The following is a 17,364-nucleotide window of genomic DNA, read 5'->3' on the forward strand; positions in this document are numbered from 1 at the left end:
TCACCCAGTGTGGTACTGAGACCCACACAGAGCACGGAAAGTCCAGTCTCCAACCCCACCTGTGGTATGTTACTCTATCTCACCCAGTGTGGTACTGAGACCAACACAGAGCAGGGAAAGCCCAGGCTACATCCTCACCTGTGGTATGTTACTCTATCACCCAGTGTGGTACTGAGACCCACACAGAGCAGGGAAAGCCCAGAATCCATCCCCACCTGTGGTATGTTACTGTATCACCCAGTGTGGTACTGAGACCCACACAAAGCAGGGAAAGTCCAGTCTCCTACCCCACCTGTGGTATGTTACTGTATCACCCAGTGTGGTACTGATACCCACACAGAGCAGGGAAAGTCCAGTCTCCAACCCCACCTGTGGTATGATACTCTCTCTCACCCAGTGCGGTACTGAGCCCCACACAGAGCAGGGGAAGCCCAGGCTCCATTCCCACCTGTGGTATATTACTCTATCTCACCCAGTGTGCTGCTGAGACCCACACAGAGCAGGGAAAGCCCAGACTCCATCCCCATCTGTGGTATGTTACTCTATCTCACCCAGTGTGATACTGAGACCCACACAGAGCAGAAAAAGCCCAGACTCACTCCCCACCTGTGGTATGTTACTCTGTAACCCAGTGTGGTACTGAGACCCACACAGAGCACGGAAAGCCCAGACTCCATCCCCACCTGTGGTATGTTACTCTATCACCCAGTGTGGTACTGAGACCCACACAGAGCAGGGAAAGCACAGAATCACTCCCAACCTGTGGTATGATACTCTCTCTCACCCAGTGTGGTACTGAGACCCACACAGAGCAGGGAAAGCCCAGATTCCATCCCCACCTGTAGTATGTTACTCTATCTCACCCAGTGTGGTACTGAGCCCCACACAGAGCAGGGAATGCCCAGGCTCCATTCCCACCTGTGGTATGTTACTCTATCTCACCCAGTGTGGTACTGAGACCCACACAGAGCAGGGAAAGCCCAGACTCAATCCCCACCTGTGGTATGTTATCTATCATGCAGTGTGGTACTGAGACCCACACAGAGCAGGGAAAGCCCAGACTCCATCCCCACCTGTGGTATGTTACTCTATCACCCAGTGTGGTACTGAGACCCACACAGAGCAGGGAAAGGCCAGACTCACTCCCCACATGTGGTATGTTACTGTATCACCCAGTGTGGTACTGAGACCCACACAGAGCAAGGAAAGCCCAGACTCACTCCCCACCTCTGGTATCTTACTGTATCTCACCCAGTGTGGTACTGAGACCCACACAGAGCAGGGACATCCCAGACTCACTCCCCACCTGTGGTATGTTACTCTATCTCACCCAGTGTGGTACTGAGCCCCACACAGAGCAGGGAATGCCCAGGCTCCATTCCCACCTGTGGTATGTTACTCTATCTCACCCAGTGTGGTACTGAGACCCACACAGAGCAGGGAAAGCCCAGACTCAATCCCCACCTGTGGTATGTTACTCTATCATGCAGTGTGGTACTGAGACCAACACAGAGCAGGGAAAGCCCAGACTCCATCCCCACCTGTGGTATGTTACTCTATCACCCAGTGTGGTTCTGAGACCTACACAGAGCAGGGAAAGGCCAGACTCACTCCCCACCTGTGGTATGTTACTATATCACCCAGTGTGGTACTGAGACCCACACAGAGTAAGGAAAGCCCAGACTCACTCCCCACCTGTGGTATGTTACTGTGTCACCCAGTGTGGTACTGAGACCAACACAGAGCAGGGAAAGCCCAGACCATATCCTCACCTGTGGTATGTTACTGTATCACCCAGTGTGGTACTGAGACCCACACAAAGCAGGGAAAGTCCAGTCTCCTACCCCACCTGTGGTATGTTACTGTATCACCCAGTGTGGTACTGATACCCACACAGAGCAGGGAAAGTCCAGTCTCCAACCCCACCTGTGGTATGATGCTCTCTCTCACCCAGTGTGGTACTGAGCCCCATACAGAGCAGGGGAAGCCCAGGCTCCATTCCCACCTGTGGTATGTTTCTCTATCCCACCCAGTGTGCTGCTGAGACCCACACAGAGCAGGGAAAGCCCAGCATCCATCCCCATCTGTGGTATGTTACTCTATCTCACCCAGTGTGATACTGAGACCCACACAGAGCAGAAAAAGCCCAGACTCACTCCCCACCTGTGGTATGTTACTCTGTCACCCAGTGTGGTACTGAGACCCACACAGAGCAGGGAAAGCACAGAATCACTCCCCACCTGTGGTATGTTACTCTATCACCCAGTGTGGTACTGAGACCCACACAGAGCAGGGAAAGCCCAGACTCCATCCTCACCTGTGGTATGTTACTCTATCACCCAGTGTGGTAATGAGACCCACACAGAGCAGGGAAAGCACAGACTCACTCTCCACCTGTGGTATGTTACTGTATCACCCAGTGTGGTACTGAGACCCACACAGAGCACGGAAAGTCCAGTCTCCAACCCCACCTGTGGTATGTTACTCTATCTCACCCAGTGTGGTACTGAGACCAACACAGAGCAGGGAAAGCCCAGGCTACATCCTCACCTGTGGTATGTTACTCTATCACCCAGTGTGGTACTGAGACCCACACAGAGCAGGGAAAGCCCAGAATCCATCCCCACCTGTGGTATGTTACTGTATCACCCAGTGTGGTACTGAGACCCACACAAAGCAGGGAAAGTCCAGTCTCCTACCCCACCTGTGGTATGTTACTGTATCACCCAGTGTGGTACTGATACCCACACAGAGCAGGGAAAGTCCAGTCTCCAACCCCACCTGTGGTATGATACTCTCTCTCACCCAGTGCGGTACTGAGCCCCACACAGAGCAGGGGAAGCCCAGGCTCCATTCCCACCTGTGGTATATTACTCTATCTCACCCAGTGTGCTGCTGAGACCCACACAGAGCAGGGAAAGCCCAGACTCCATCCCCATCTGCGGTATGTTACTCTATCTCACCCAGTGTGACACTGAGACCCACACAGAGCAGAAAAAGCCCAGACTCACTCCACACCTGTGGTATGTTACTCTGTAACCCAGTGTGGTACTGAGACCCACACAGAGCACGGAAAGCCCAGACTCCATCCCCACCTGTGGTATGTTACTCTATCACCCAGTGTGGTACTGAGACCCACACAGAGCAGGGAAAGCACAGAATCACTCCCAACCTGTGGTATGTTACTCTATCACCCAGTGTGGTACTGATACCCACACAGAGCAGGGAAAGTCCAGTCTCCAACCCCACCTGTGGTATGATACTCTCTCTCACCCAGTGCGGTACTGAGCCCCACACAGAGCAGGGGAAGCCCAGGCTCCATTCCCACCTGTGGTATGTTAGTCTATCTCACCCAGTGTGCTGCTGAGACCCACACAGAGCAGGGAAAGCCCAGACTCCATCCCCATCTGTGGTATGTTACTCTATCTCACCCAGTGTGATACTGAGACCCACACAGAGCAGAAAAGCCCAGACTCACTCCCCACCTGTGGTATGTTACTCTGTAACCCAGTGTGGTACTGAGACCCACACAGAGCACGGAAAGCCCAGACTCCATCCCCACCTGTGGTATGTTACTCTATCACCCAGTGTGGTACTGAGACCCACACAGAGCACGGAAAGCCCAGACTCCATCCCCACCTGTGGTATGTTATCTATCACCCAGTGTGGTACTGAGACCCACACAGAGCAGGGAAAGCACAGAATCACTCCCAACCTGTGGTATGTTACTCTATCACCCAGTGTGGTACTGATACCCACACAGAGCAGGGAAAGTCCAGTCTCCAACCCCACCTGTGGTATGATACTCTCTCTCACCCAGTGCGGTACTGAGCCCCACACAGAGCAGGGGAAGCCCAGGCTCCATTCCCACCTGTGGTATGTTACTCTATCCCACCCAGTGTGCTGCTGAGACCCACACAGAGCAGGGAAAGCCCAGACTCCATCCCCATCTGTGGTATGTTACTCTATCTCACCCAGTGTGATACTGAGACCCACACAGAGCAGAAAAAGCCCAGACTCACTCCCCACCTGTGGTATGTTACTCTGACACCCAGTGTGGTACTGAGACCCACACAAAGCAGGGAAAGTCCAGTCTCCTACCCCACCTGTGGTATGTTACTGTATCACCCAGTGTGGTACTGATACCCACACAGAGAAGGGAAAGTCCAGTCTCCAACCCCACCTGTGGTATGATACTCTCTCTCACCCAGTGCGGTACTGAGCCCCACACAGAGCAGGGGAAGCCCAGGCTCCATTCCCACCTGTTTTATGTTACTCTATCACCCAGTGTGGTAATGAGACCCACACAGAGCAGGGAAAGCCCAGACTCCATCCCCACCTGTTTTATGTTACTCTATCTCACCCAGTGTGGTACTGAGACCCACACAGAGCACGGAAAGCCCAGACTCCATCCCCACCTGTTTTATGTTACTCTATCACCCAGTGTGGTAATGAGACCCACACAGAGCAGGGAAAGCACAGACTCACTCTCCACCTGTGGTATGTTACTGTATCACCCAGTGTGGTACTGAGACCACACAGAGCAGGGAAAGTCCAGTCTCCAACCCCACCTGTGGTATGATACTCTCTCTCACCCAGTGTGGTACTGAGACCCACACAGAGCAGGGAAAGCCCAGATTCCATCCCCACCTGTAGTTTGTTACTCTATCTCACCCAGTGTGGTACTGAGCCCCACACAGAGCAGGGAAATGCCCAGGCTCCATTCCCACCTGTGGTATGTTACTCTATCTCACCCAGTGTGGTACTGAGACCCACACAGAGCAGGGAAAGCCCAGACTCACTCCCCACCTGTTTTATGTTACTGTATCACCCAGTGTGGTACTGAGTCCCACACAGAGCAGGGAAAGCCCAGACTCACTCCCCACCTGTGGTATGTTACTCTATCATGCAGTGTGGTACTGAGACCCACACAGAGCAGGGAAAGCCCAGACTCCATCCCCACCTGTGGTATGTTACTCTATCACCCAGTGTGGTACTGAGACCCACACAGAGCAGGGAAAGGCCAGACTCACTCCCCACCTGTGGTATGTTACTGTATCACCCAGTGTGGTACTGAGACCCACACAGAGCAAGGAAAGCCCAGACTCACTCCCCACCTCTGGTATGTTACTCTATCACCCAGTGTGGTACTGAGACCCACACAGAGCAGGGAAAGCCCAGACTCCATCCCCACCTGTGGTATGTTACTGTATCACCCAGTGTGGTACTGAGACCACACAGAGCATCAAAAGTCCAGTCTCCAACCCCACCTGTGGTATGATACTCTCTCTCACCCAGTGTGGTACTGAGACCCACACAGAGCAGGGAAAGCCCAGATTCCATCCCCACCTGTAGTATGTTACTCTATCTCACCCAGTGTGGTACTGAGCCCCACACAGAGCAGGGAATGCCCAGGCTCCATTCCCACCTGTGGTATGTTACTCTATCTCACCCAGTGTGGTACTGAGACCCACACAGAGCAGGGAAAGCCCAGACTCAATCCCCACCTGTGGTATGTTATCTATCATGCAGTGTGGTACTGAGACCCACACAGAGCAGGGAAAGCCCAGACTCCATCCCCACCTGTGGTATGTTACTCTATCACCCAGTGTGGTACTGAGACCCACACAGAGCAGGGAAAGGCCAGACTCACTCCCCACATGTGGTATGTTACTGTATCACCCAGTGTGGTACTGAGACCCACACAGAGCAAGGAAAGCCCAGACTCACTCCCCACCTCTGGTATCTTCCTGTATCTCACCCAGTGTGGTACTGAGACCCACACAGAGCAGGGACATCCCAGACTCACTCCCCACCTGTGGTATGTTACTCTATCTCACCCAGTGTGGTACTGAGCCCCACACAGAGCAGGGAATGCCCAGGCTCCATTCCCACCTGTGGTATGTTACTCTATCTCACCCAGTGTGGTACTGAGACCCACACAGAGCAAGGAAAGCCCAGACTCAATCCCCACCTGTGGTATGTTACTCTATCATGCAGTGTGGTACTGAGACCAACACAGAGCAGGGAAAGCCCAGACTCCATCCCCACCTGTGGTATGTTACTCTATCACCCAGTGTGGTTCTGAGACCTACACAGAGCAGGGAAAGGCCAGACTCACTCCCCACCTGTGGTAAGTTACTATATCACCCAGTGTGGTACTGAGACCCACACAGAGTAAGGAAAGCCCAGACTCACTCCCCACCTGTGGTATGTTACTGTGTCACCCAGTGTGGTACTGAGACCAACACAGAGCAGGGAAAGCCCAGACCATATCCTCACCTGTGGTATGTTACTGTATCACCCAGTGTGGTACTGAGACCCACACAAAGCAGGGAAAGTCCAGTCTCCTACCCCACCTGTGGTATGTTACTGTATCACCCAGTGTGGTACTGATACCCACACAGAGCAGGGAAAGTCCAGTCTCCAACCCCACCTGTGGTATGATGCTCTCTCTCACCCAGTGTGGTACTGAGCCCCACACAGAGCAGGGGAAGCCCAGGCTCCATTCCCACCTGTGGTATGTTTCTCTATCCCACCCAGTGTTCTGCTGAGACCCACACAGAGCAGGGAAAGCCCAGCATCCATCCCCATCTGTGGTATGTTACTCTATCTCACCCAGTGTGATACTGAGACCCACACAGAGCAGAAAAAGCCCAGACTCACTCCCCACCTGTGTTATGTTACTCTGTCACCCAGTGTGGTACTGAGACCCACACAGAGCAGGGAAAGCACAGAATCACTCCCCACCTGTGGTATGTTATCTATCACCCAGTGTGGTAATGAGACCCACACAGAGCAGGGAAAGCACAGACTCACTCTCCACCTGTGGTATGTTACTGTATCACCCAGTGTGGTACTGAGACCCACACAGAGCACGGAAATTCCAGTCTCCAACCCCACCTGTGGTATGTTACTCTATCTCACCCAGTGTGGTACTGAGACCAACAAAGAGCAGGGAAAGCCCAGGCTACATCCTCACCTGTGGTATGTTACTCTATCACCCAGTGTGGTACTGAGACCCACACAGAGCAGGGAAAGCCCAGAATCCATCCCCACCTGTGGTATGTTACTGTATCACCCAGTGTGGTACTGATACCCACACAGAGCAGGGAAAGTCCAGTCTACAACCCCACCTGTGGTATGATACTCTCTCTCACCCAGTGCGGTACTGAGCCCCACACAGAGCAGGGGAAGCCCAGGCTCCATTCCCACCTGTGGTATATTACTCTATCTCACCCAGTGTGCTGCTGAGACCCACACAGAGCAGGGAAAGCCCAGACTCCATCCCCATCTGTGGTATGTTACTCTATCTCACCCAGTGTGATACTGAGACCCACACAGAGCAGAAAAAGCCCAGACTCACTCCCCACCTGTGGTATGTTACTCTGTAACCCAGTGTGGTACTGAGACCCACACAGAGCACGGAAAGCCCAGACTCCATCCCCACCTGTGGTATGTTACTCTATCACCCAGTGTGGTACTGAGACCCACACAGAGCAGGGAAAGCACAGAATCACTCCCAACCTGTGGTATGTTACTCTATCACCCAGTGTGGTACTGATACCCACACAGAGCAGGGAAAGTCCAGTCTCCAACCCCACCTGTGGTATGATACTCTCTCTCACCCAGTGCGGTACTGAGCCCCACACAGAGCAGGGGAAGCCCAGGCTCCATTCCCACCTGTGGTATGTTAGTCTATCTCACCCAGTGTGCTGCTGAGACCCACACAGAGCAGGGAAAGCCCAGACTCCATCCCCATCTGTGGTATGTTACTCTATCTCACCCAGTGTGATACTGAGACCCACACAGAGCAGAAAAAGCCCAGACTCACTCCCCACCTGTGGTATGTTACTCTGACACCCAGTGTGGTACTGAGACCCACACAAAGCAGGGAAAGTCCAGTCTCCTACCCCACCTGTGGTATGTTACTGTACCACCCAGTGTGGTACTGATACCCACACAGAGAAGGGAAAGTCCAGTCTCCAACCCCACCTGTGGTATGATACTCTCTCTCACCCAGTGCGGTACTGAGCCCCACACAGAGCAGGGGAAGCCCAGGCTCCATTCCCACCTGTGGGATGTTACTCTATCTCACCCAGTGTGGTACTGAGACCCACACAGAGCACGGAAAGCCCAGACTCCATCCCCACCTGTGGTATGTTACTCTATCATGCAGTGTGGTACTGAGACCCACACAGAGCAGGGAAAGCCCAGACTCCATCCCCACCTGTGGTATGTTACTCTATCACCCAGTGTGGTACTGAGACCCACACAGAGCAGGGAAAGGCCAGACTCACTCCCCACCTGTGGTATGTTACTGTATCACCCAGTGTGGTACTGAGACCCACACAGAGCAAGGAAAGCCCAGACTCACTCCCCACCTCTGGTATGTTACTGTGTCACCCAGTGTGGTACTGAGACCAACACAGAGCAGGGAAAGACCAGATTACATCCTCACCTGTGGTATGTTACTGTATCACCCAGTGTGGTACTGAGACCCACACAAAGCAGGGAAAGTCCAGTCTCCTACCCCACCTGTGGTATGTTACTGTATCACCCAGTGTGGTACTGATACCCACACAGAGCAGGGAAAGTCCAGTCTCCAACCCCACCTGTGGTATGATGCTCTCTCTCACCCAGTGTGGTACTGAGCCCCACACAGAGCAGGGGAAGCCCAGGCTCCATTCCCACCTGTGGTATGTTACTCTATCCCACCCAGTGTGCTGCTGAGACCCACACAGAGCAGGGAAAGCCCAGACTCCATCCCCATCTGTGGTATGTTACTCTATCTCACCCAGTGTGATACTGAGACCCACATAGAGCAGAAAAAGCCCAGACTCACTCCCCACCTGTGGTATGTTACTCTGTCACCCAGTGTGGTACTGAGACCCACACAGAGCAGGGAAAGCACAGAATCACTCCCCACCTGTGGTATGTTACTCTATCACCCAGTGTGGTACTGAGACCCACACAGAGCAGGGAAAGCCCAGACTCCATCCTCACCTGTGGTATGTTACTCTATCACCCAGTGTGGTAATGAGACCCACACAGAGCAGGGAAAGCACAGACTCACTCTCCACCTGTGGTATGTTACTGTATCACCCAGTGTGGTACTGAGACCCACACAGAGCACGGAAAGTCCAGTCTCCAACCCCACCTGTGGTATGTTACTCTATCTCACCCAGTGTGGTACTGAGACCAACACAGAGCAGGGAAAGCCCAGACTCCATCCCCACCTGTGGTATGTTACTCTATCTCACCCAGTGTGGTACTGAGACCCACACAGAGCAGGGAAAGCCCAGACTCCATCCCCACCTGTGGTATGTTACACTATCACCCAGTGTGGTACTGAGACCCACACAGAGCACGGAAAGCCCAGACTCCATCCCCACCTGTGGTATGTTACTCTATCACCCAGTGTGGTACTGAGACCCACACAGAGCAGGGAAAGCCCAGACTCCATTCTCACCTGTGGTATGTTACTCTATCACCCAGTGTGGTAATGAGACCCACACAGAGCAGGGAAAGCCCAGACTCACTCCTCACCTGTGGTATGTTACTGTATCACCCAGTGTGGTACTGAGACCCACACAGAGAAAGGAAAGCCCAGACTCACTCCCCACCTGTGGTATGTTACTCTATCTCACCCAGTGTGGTACTGAGACCCACACAGAGCAGGGAAAGTCCAGTCTCCAACCCCACCTGTGGTTTGTTACTCTATCTCACCCAGTGTGGTACTGAGACCAACACAGAGCAGGGAAAGCCCAGGCTACATCTTCACCTGTGGTATGTTACTCCATCACCCAGGGTGGTACTGAGACCCACACAGAGCAGGGAAAGCCCAGACTCCATCCCCACCTGTGGTATGTTACTGTATCACCCAGTGTGGTACTGAGACCCACTCAGAGCAGGGAAAGTCCAGTCTCCAACCCCACCTGTGGTATGATACTCGCACTCACCCAGTGTGGTACTGATACCCACACAGAGCAGGGAAAGCCCAGATTCCATCCCCACCTGTGGTATGTTACTCTATCTCACCCAGTGTGGTACTGAAACCCACACAGAGCAGGGAAAGCCCAGACTCACTCCCCACCTGTGGTATGTTACTCTATCTCACCCAGTGTAGTACTGAGACCCACACAGAGCAAGGAAAGCCCAGATTCACTCCTCACCTGTGGTATGTTACTGTATCTCACCCAGTGTGGTACTGAGACCCACACAGAGCAGGGAAAGCCCAGGCTACATCCTCACCTGTGGTATGTTACTCCATCACCCAGTGTGGTACTGAGACCCACACAGAGCAGGGAAAGCCCAGGCTCACAACTCACCTGTAGTATGTTACTATATCACCCAGTGTGGTACTGAGACCCACACAGAGCACGGAAAGCCCAGACTCGATCCCCACCTGTGGTATGTTAATCTATCTCACCCAGTGTGGTACTGAGACCCACACAGAGCAGGGAAAGCCCAGACTACATCCCCACCTGTGGTATGTTACTCTATCTCACCCAGTGTGGTACTGAGACCCACACAGAGCAGTGAAAGCCCAGACTCCATTCCCACCTTGGTATGTTACTCTATCTCACCCAGTGTGGTACTGAGACCCACACAGAGCAGCGAAAGCCCAGACTCACTCCCCACCTGTGATATGTTATTCTATGACCCAGTGTGGTACTGAGACCCACACAGAGCACGGAAAGCCCAGACTCCATCCCCACCTGTGGTATGTTAATCTATCTCACCCAGTGTGGTACTGAGACCCACACAGAGCAGGGAAAGCCCAGACTACATCCCCACCAGTGGTATGTTACTCGATCTCACCCAGTGTGGTACTGAGACCCACACAGAGCAGGCAAAGCCCAGGCTCCATCCCCACCTGTGGTATGTTACTCTATGACCCAATGTGGTACTGAGACCCACACAGAGCAGGGAAAGCCCAGACTCACTCCCCACCTGTGGTATGTTACTCTATGACCCAGTGTGGTACTGAGACCCACACAGAGCACGGAAAGCCCAGACTCCATCCCCACCTGTGGTATGTTACTCTATCACCCAGTGTGGTACTGAGCCCCACACAGAGAAGGGAAAGCCCAGACTCACTCCCCACCTGTGGTATGTTACTCTATCACCCAGTGTGGTACTGAGACCCACACAGAGCACGGAAAGCCCAGACTCCATCCCCACCTGTGGTATGTTAATCTATCTCACCCAGTGTGGTACTGAGACCCACACAGAGCAGGGAAAGCCCAGACTACATCCCCACCTGTGGTATGTTACTCTATCTCACCCAGTGTGGTACTGAAACCCACACAGAGCAGGGAAAGCCCAGACTCACTCCCCACCTGTGGTATGTTACTCTATCTCACCCAGTGTAGTACTGAGACCCACACAGAGCAAGGAAAGCCCAGATTCACTCCTCACCTGTGGTATGTTACTGTATCTCACCCAGTGTGGTACTGAGACCCACACAGAGCAGGGAAAGCCCAGGCTACATCCTCACCTGTGGTATGTTACTCCATCACCCAGTGTGGTACTGAGCCCCACACAGAGAAGGGAAAGCCCAGACTCACTCCCCACCTGTGGTATGTTACTCTATCACCCAGTGTGGTACTGAGACCCACACAGAGCAGGGAAAGTCCAGTCTCGAACCCCACCTGTGGTATGATACTCTCTCTCACCCAGTGTGGTACTGTGCCCCACACAGAGCAGGGAAAGCCCAGACTCCATCCCCACCTGTGGTATGTTACTCTATCTCACCCAGTGTGGTACTGAGACCCACACAGAGCACGGAAAGCCCAGACTCCATCCCCACCTGTGGTATGTTACTCTATCTCACCCAGTGTGGTACTGAGACCCACACAGAGCAGGGAAAGCCCAGACTCCATCCCCACCTGTGGTATGTTACACTATCACCCAGTGTGGTACTGAGACCCACACAGAGCACGGAAAGCCCAGACTCCATCCCCACCTGTGGTATGTTACTCTATCACCCAGTGTGGTACTGAGACCCACACAGAGCAGGGAAAGCCCAGACTCCATTCTCACCTGTGGTATGTTACTCTATCACCCAGTGTGGTAATGAGACCCACACAGAGCAGGGAAAGCCCAGACTCACTCCTCACCTGTGGTATGTTACTGTATCACCCAGTGTGGTACTGAGACCCACACAGAGAAAGGAAAGCCCAGACTCACTCCCCACCTGTGGTATGTTACTCTATCTCACCCAGTGTGGTACTGAGACCCACACAGAGCAGGGAAAGTCCAGTCTCCAACCCCACCTGTGGTTTGTTACTCTATCTCACCCAGTGTGGTACTGAGACCAACACAGAGCAGGGAAAGCCCAGGCTACATCTTCACCTGTGGTATGTTACTCCATCACCCAGGGTGGTACTGAGACCCACACAGAGCAGGGAAAGCCCAGACTCCATCCCCACCTGTGGTATGTTACTGTATCACCCAGTGTGGTACTGAGACCCACTCAGAGCAGGGAAAGTCCAGTCTCCAACCCCACCTGTGGTATGATACTCGCACTCACCCAGTGTGGTACTGATACCCACACAGAGCAGGGAAAGCCCAGATTCCATCCCCACCTGTGGTATGTTACTCTATCTCACCCAGTGTGGTACTGAAACCCACACAGAGCAGGGAAAGCCCAGACTCACTCCCCACCTGTGTTATGTTACTCTATCTCACCCAGTGTAGTACTGAGACCCACACAGAGCAAGGAAAGCCCAGATTCACTCCTCACCTGTGGTATGTTACTGTATCTCACCCAGTGTGGTACTGAGACCCACACAGAGCAGGGAAAGCCCAGGCTACATCCTCACCTGTGGTATGTTACTCCATCACCCAGTGTGGTACTGAGACCCACACAGAGCAGGGAAAGCCCAGGCTCACAACTCACCTGTAGTATGTTACTGTATCACCCAGTGTGGTACTGAGACCCACACAGAGCAAGGAAAGCCCAGACACACTCCCCACCTGTGTTATGTTACTGTATCTCACCCAGTGTGGTACTGAGACCCACACAGAGCAGGGAAAGTCCAGTCTCCAACCCCACCTGTGGTTTGTTACTCTATCTCACCCAGTGTGGTACTGAGACCAACACAGAGCAGGGAAAGCCCAGGCTACATCCTCACCTGTGGTATGTTACTGTATCACCCAGTGTGGTACTGAGACCCACTCAGAGCAGGGAAAGTCCAGTCTCCAACCCCACCTGTGGTATGATACTCGCACTCACCCAGTGTGGTACTGATACCCACACAGAGCAGGGAAAGCCCAGATTCCATCCCCACCTGTGGTATGTTACTCTATCTCACCCAGTGTGGTACTGAAACCCACACAGAGCAGGGAAAGCCCAGACTCACTCCCCACCTGTGTTATGTTACTCTATCTCACCCAGTGTAGTACTGAGACCCACACAGAGCAAGGAAAGCCCAGATTCACTCCTCACCTGTGGTATGTTACTGTATCTCACCCAGTGTGGTACTGAGACCCACACAGAGCAGGGAAAGCCCAGGCTACATCCTCACCTGTGGTATGTTACTCCATCACCCAGTGTGGTACTGAGACCCACACAGAGCAGGGAAAGCCCAGGCTCACAACTCACCTGTAGTATGTTACTGTATCACCCAGTGTGGTACTGAGACCCACACAGAGCAAGGAAAGCCCAGACACACTCCCCACCTGTGTTATGTTACTGTATCTCACCCAGTGTGGTACTGAGACCCACACAGAGCAGGGAAAGTCCAGTCTCCAACCCCACCTGTGGTTTGTTACTCTATCTCACCCAGTGTGGTACTGAGACCAACACAGAGCAGGGAAAGCCCAGGCTACATCCTCACCTGTGGTATGTTACTGTATCACCCAGTGTGGTACTGAGACCCACACAGAGCAGGGAAAGTCCAGTCTCCAACCCCACCTGTGGTATGATACTCTCTCTCACCCAGTGTGGTACTGAGACCCACACAGAGCAGGGAAAGCCCAGACACACTCCCCACCTGTGGTATGTTACTCTATCACCCAGTGTGGTACTGAGACCCACACAGAGCAGGGAAAGCCCAGAATCCATCCCCACCTGTGGTATGTTACTGTATCACCCAGTGTGGTACTGAGACCCACACAAAGCAGGGAAAGTCCAGTCTCCTACCCCACCTGTGGTATGTTACTGTATCACCCAGTGTGGTACTGATACCCACACAGAGCAGGGAAAGTCCAGTCTCCAACCCCACCTGTGGTATGATACTCTCTCTCACCCAGTGCGGTACTGAGCCCCACACAGAGCAGGGGAAGCCCAGGCTCCATTCCCACCTGTGGTATGTTAGTCTATCTCACCCAGTGTGCTGCTGAGACCCACACAGAGCAGGGAAAGCCCAGACTCCATCCCCATCTGTGGTATGTTACTCTATCTCACCCAGTGTGATACTGAGACCCACACAGAGCAGAAAAAGCACAGACTCACTCCCCACCTGTGGTATGTTACTCTGACACCCAGTGTGGTACTGAGACCCACACAAAGCAGGGAAAGTCCAGTCTCCTACCCCACCTGTGGTATGTTACTGTATCACCCAGTGTGGTACTGATACCCACACAGAGAAGGGAAAGTCCAGTCTCCAACCCCACCTGTGGTATGATTCTCTCTCTCACCCAGTGCGGTACTGAGCCCCACACAGAGCAGGGGAAGCCCAGGCTCCATTCCCACCTGTGGTATGTTACTCTATCTCACCCAGTGTGGTACTGAGACCCACACAGAGCACGGAAAGCCCAGACTCCATCCCCACCTGTGGTATGTTACTCTATCACCCAGTGTGGTACTGAGACCCACACAGAGCAGGGAAAGCACAGAATCACTCCCAACCTGTGGTATGTTACTCTATCACCCAGTGTGGTACTGAGACCCACACAGAGCAGGGAAAGCCCAGACTCCATCCTCACCTGTGGTATGTTACTCTATCACCCAGTGTGGTAATGAGACCCACACAGAGCAGGGAAAGCACAGACTCACTCTCCACCTGTGGTATGTTACTGTATCACCCAGTGTGGTACTGAGACCACACAGAGCAGGGAAAGTCCAGTCTCCAACCCCACCTGTGGTATGATACTCTCTCTCACCCAGTGTGGTACTGAGACCCACACAGAGCAGGGAAAGCCCAGATTCCATCCCCACCTGTAGTTTGTTACTCTATCTCACCCAGTGTGGTACTGAGCCCCACACAGAGCAGGGAAATGCCCAGGCTCCATTCCCACCTGTGGTATGTTACTCTATCTCACCCAGTGTGGTACTGAGACCCACACAGAGCAGGGAAAGCCCAGACTCACTCCCCACCTGTTTTATGTTACTGTATCACCCAGTGTGGTACTGAGTCCCACACAGAGCAGGGAAAGCCCAGACTCACTCCCCACCTGTGGTATGTTACTCTATCATGCAGTGTGGTACTGAGACCCACACAGAGCAGGGAAAGCCCAGACTCCATCCCCACCTGTGGTATGTTACTCTATCACCCAGTGTGGTACTGAGACCCACACAGAGCAGGGAAAGGCCAGACTCACTCCCCACCTGTGGTATGTTACTGTATCACCCAGTGTGGTACTGAGACCCACACAGAGCAAGGAAAGCCCAGACTCACTCCCCACCTCTGGTATGTTACTGTGTCACCCAGTGTGGTACTGAGACCAACACAGAGCAGGGAAAGACCAGACTACATCATCACCTGTGGTATGTTACTGTATCACCCAGTGTGGTACTGAGACCCACACAAAGCAGGGAAAGTCCAGTCTCCTACCCCACCTGTGGTATGTTACTGTATCACCCAGTGTGGTACTGATACCCACACAGAGCAGGGAAAGTCCAGTCTCCAACCCCACCTGTGGTATGATGCTCTCTCTCACCCAGTGTGGTACTGAGCCCCACACAGAGCAGGGGAAGCCCAGGCTCCATTCCCACCTGTGGTATGTTACTCTATCCCACCCAGTGTGCTGCTGAGACCCACACAGAGCAGGGAAAGCCCAGACTCCATCCCCATCTGTGGTATGTTACTCTATCTCACCCAGTGTGATACTGAGACCCACATAGAGCAGAAAAAGCCCAGACTCACTCCCCACCTGTGTTATGTTACTCTGTCACCCAGTGTGGTACTGAGACCCACACAGAGCAGGGAAAGCACAGAATCACTCCCCACCTGTGGTATGTTACTCTATCACCCAGTGTGGTAATGAGACCCACACAGAGCAGGGAAAGCACAGACTCACTCTCCACCTGTGGTATGTTACTGTATCACCCAGTGTGGTACTGAGACCCACACAGAGCACGGAAAGTCCAGTCTCCAACCCCACCTGTGGTATGTTACTCTATCTCACCCAGTGTGGTACTGAGACCAACACAGAGAAGGGAAAGCCCAGGCTACATCCTCACCTGTGGTATGTTACTCTATCACCCAGTGTGGTACTGAGACCCACACAGAGCAGGGAAAGCCCAGACTCCATCCCCACCTGTGGTATGTTACTGTATCACCCAGTGTGGTACTGAGACCACACAGAGCAGGGAAAGTCCAGTCTCCAACCCCACCTGTGGTATGATACTCTCTCTCACCCAGTGTGGTACTGAGACCCACACAGAGCAGGGAAAGCCCAGATTCCATCCCCACCTGTAGTATGTTACTCTATCTCACCCAGTGTGGTACTGAGCCCCACACAGAGCAGGGAATGCCCAGGCTCCATTCCCACCTGTGGTATGTTACTCTATCTCACCCAGTGTGCTACTGAGACCCACACAGAGCAGGGAAAGCCCAGACTCAATCCCCACCTGTGGTATGTTACTCTATCATGCAGTGTGGTACTGAGACCCACACAGAGCAGGGAAAGCCCAGACTCCATCCCCACCTGTGGTATGTTACTCTATCACCCAGTGTGGTACTGAGACCCACACAGAGCAGGGAAAGGCCAGACTCACTCCCCACCTGTGGTATGTTACTGTATCACCCAGTGTTGTACTGAGACCCACACAGAGCAAGGAAAGCCCAGACTCACTCCCCACCTCTGGTATGTTACTGTGTCACCCAGTGTGGTACTGAGACCAACACAGAGCAGGGAAAGCCCAGACCATATCCTCACCTGTGGTATGTTACTGTATCACCCAGTGTGGTACTGAGACCCACACAAAGCAGGGAAAGTCCAGTCTCCTACCCCACCTGTGGTATGTTACTGTATCACCCAGTGTGGTACTGATACCCACACAGAGCAGGGAAAGTCCAGTCTCCAACCCCACCTGTGGTATGATGCTCTCTCTCAGCCAGTGTGGTACTGAGCCCCACACAGAGCAGGGGAAGCCCAGGCTCCATTCCCACCTGTGGTATGTTACTCTAT

The sequence above is a fragment of the Pristiophorus japonicus genome, unplaced genomic scaffold (genome assembly GCF_044704955.1).
Source record: "Pristiophorus japonicus isolate sPriJap1 unplaced genomic scaffold, sPriJap1.hap1 HAP1_SCAFFOLD_82, whole genome shotgun sequence".
Classification (NCBI taxonomy): domain Eukaryota; kingdom Metazoa; phylum Chordata; class Chondrichthyes; family Pristiophoridae; genus Pristiophorus; species Pristiophorus japonicus.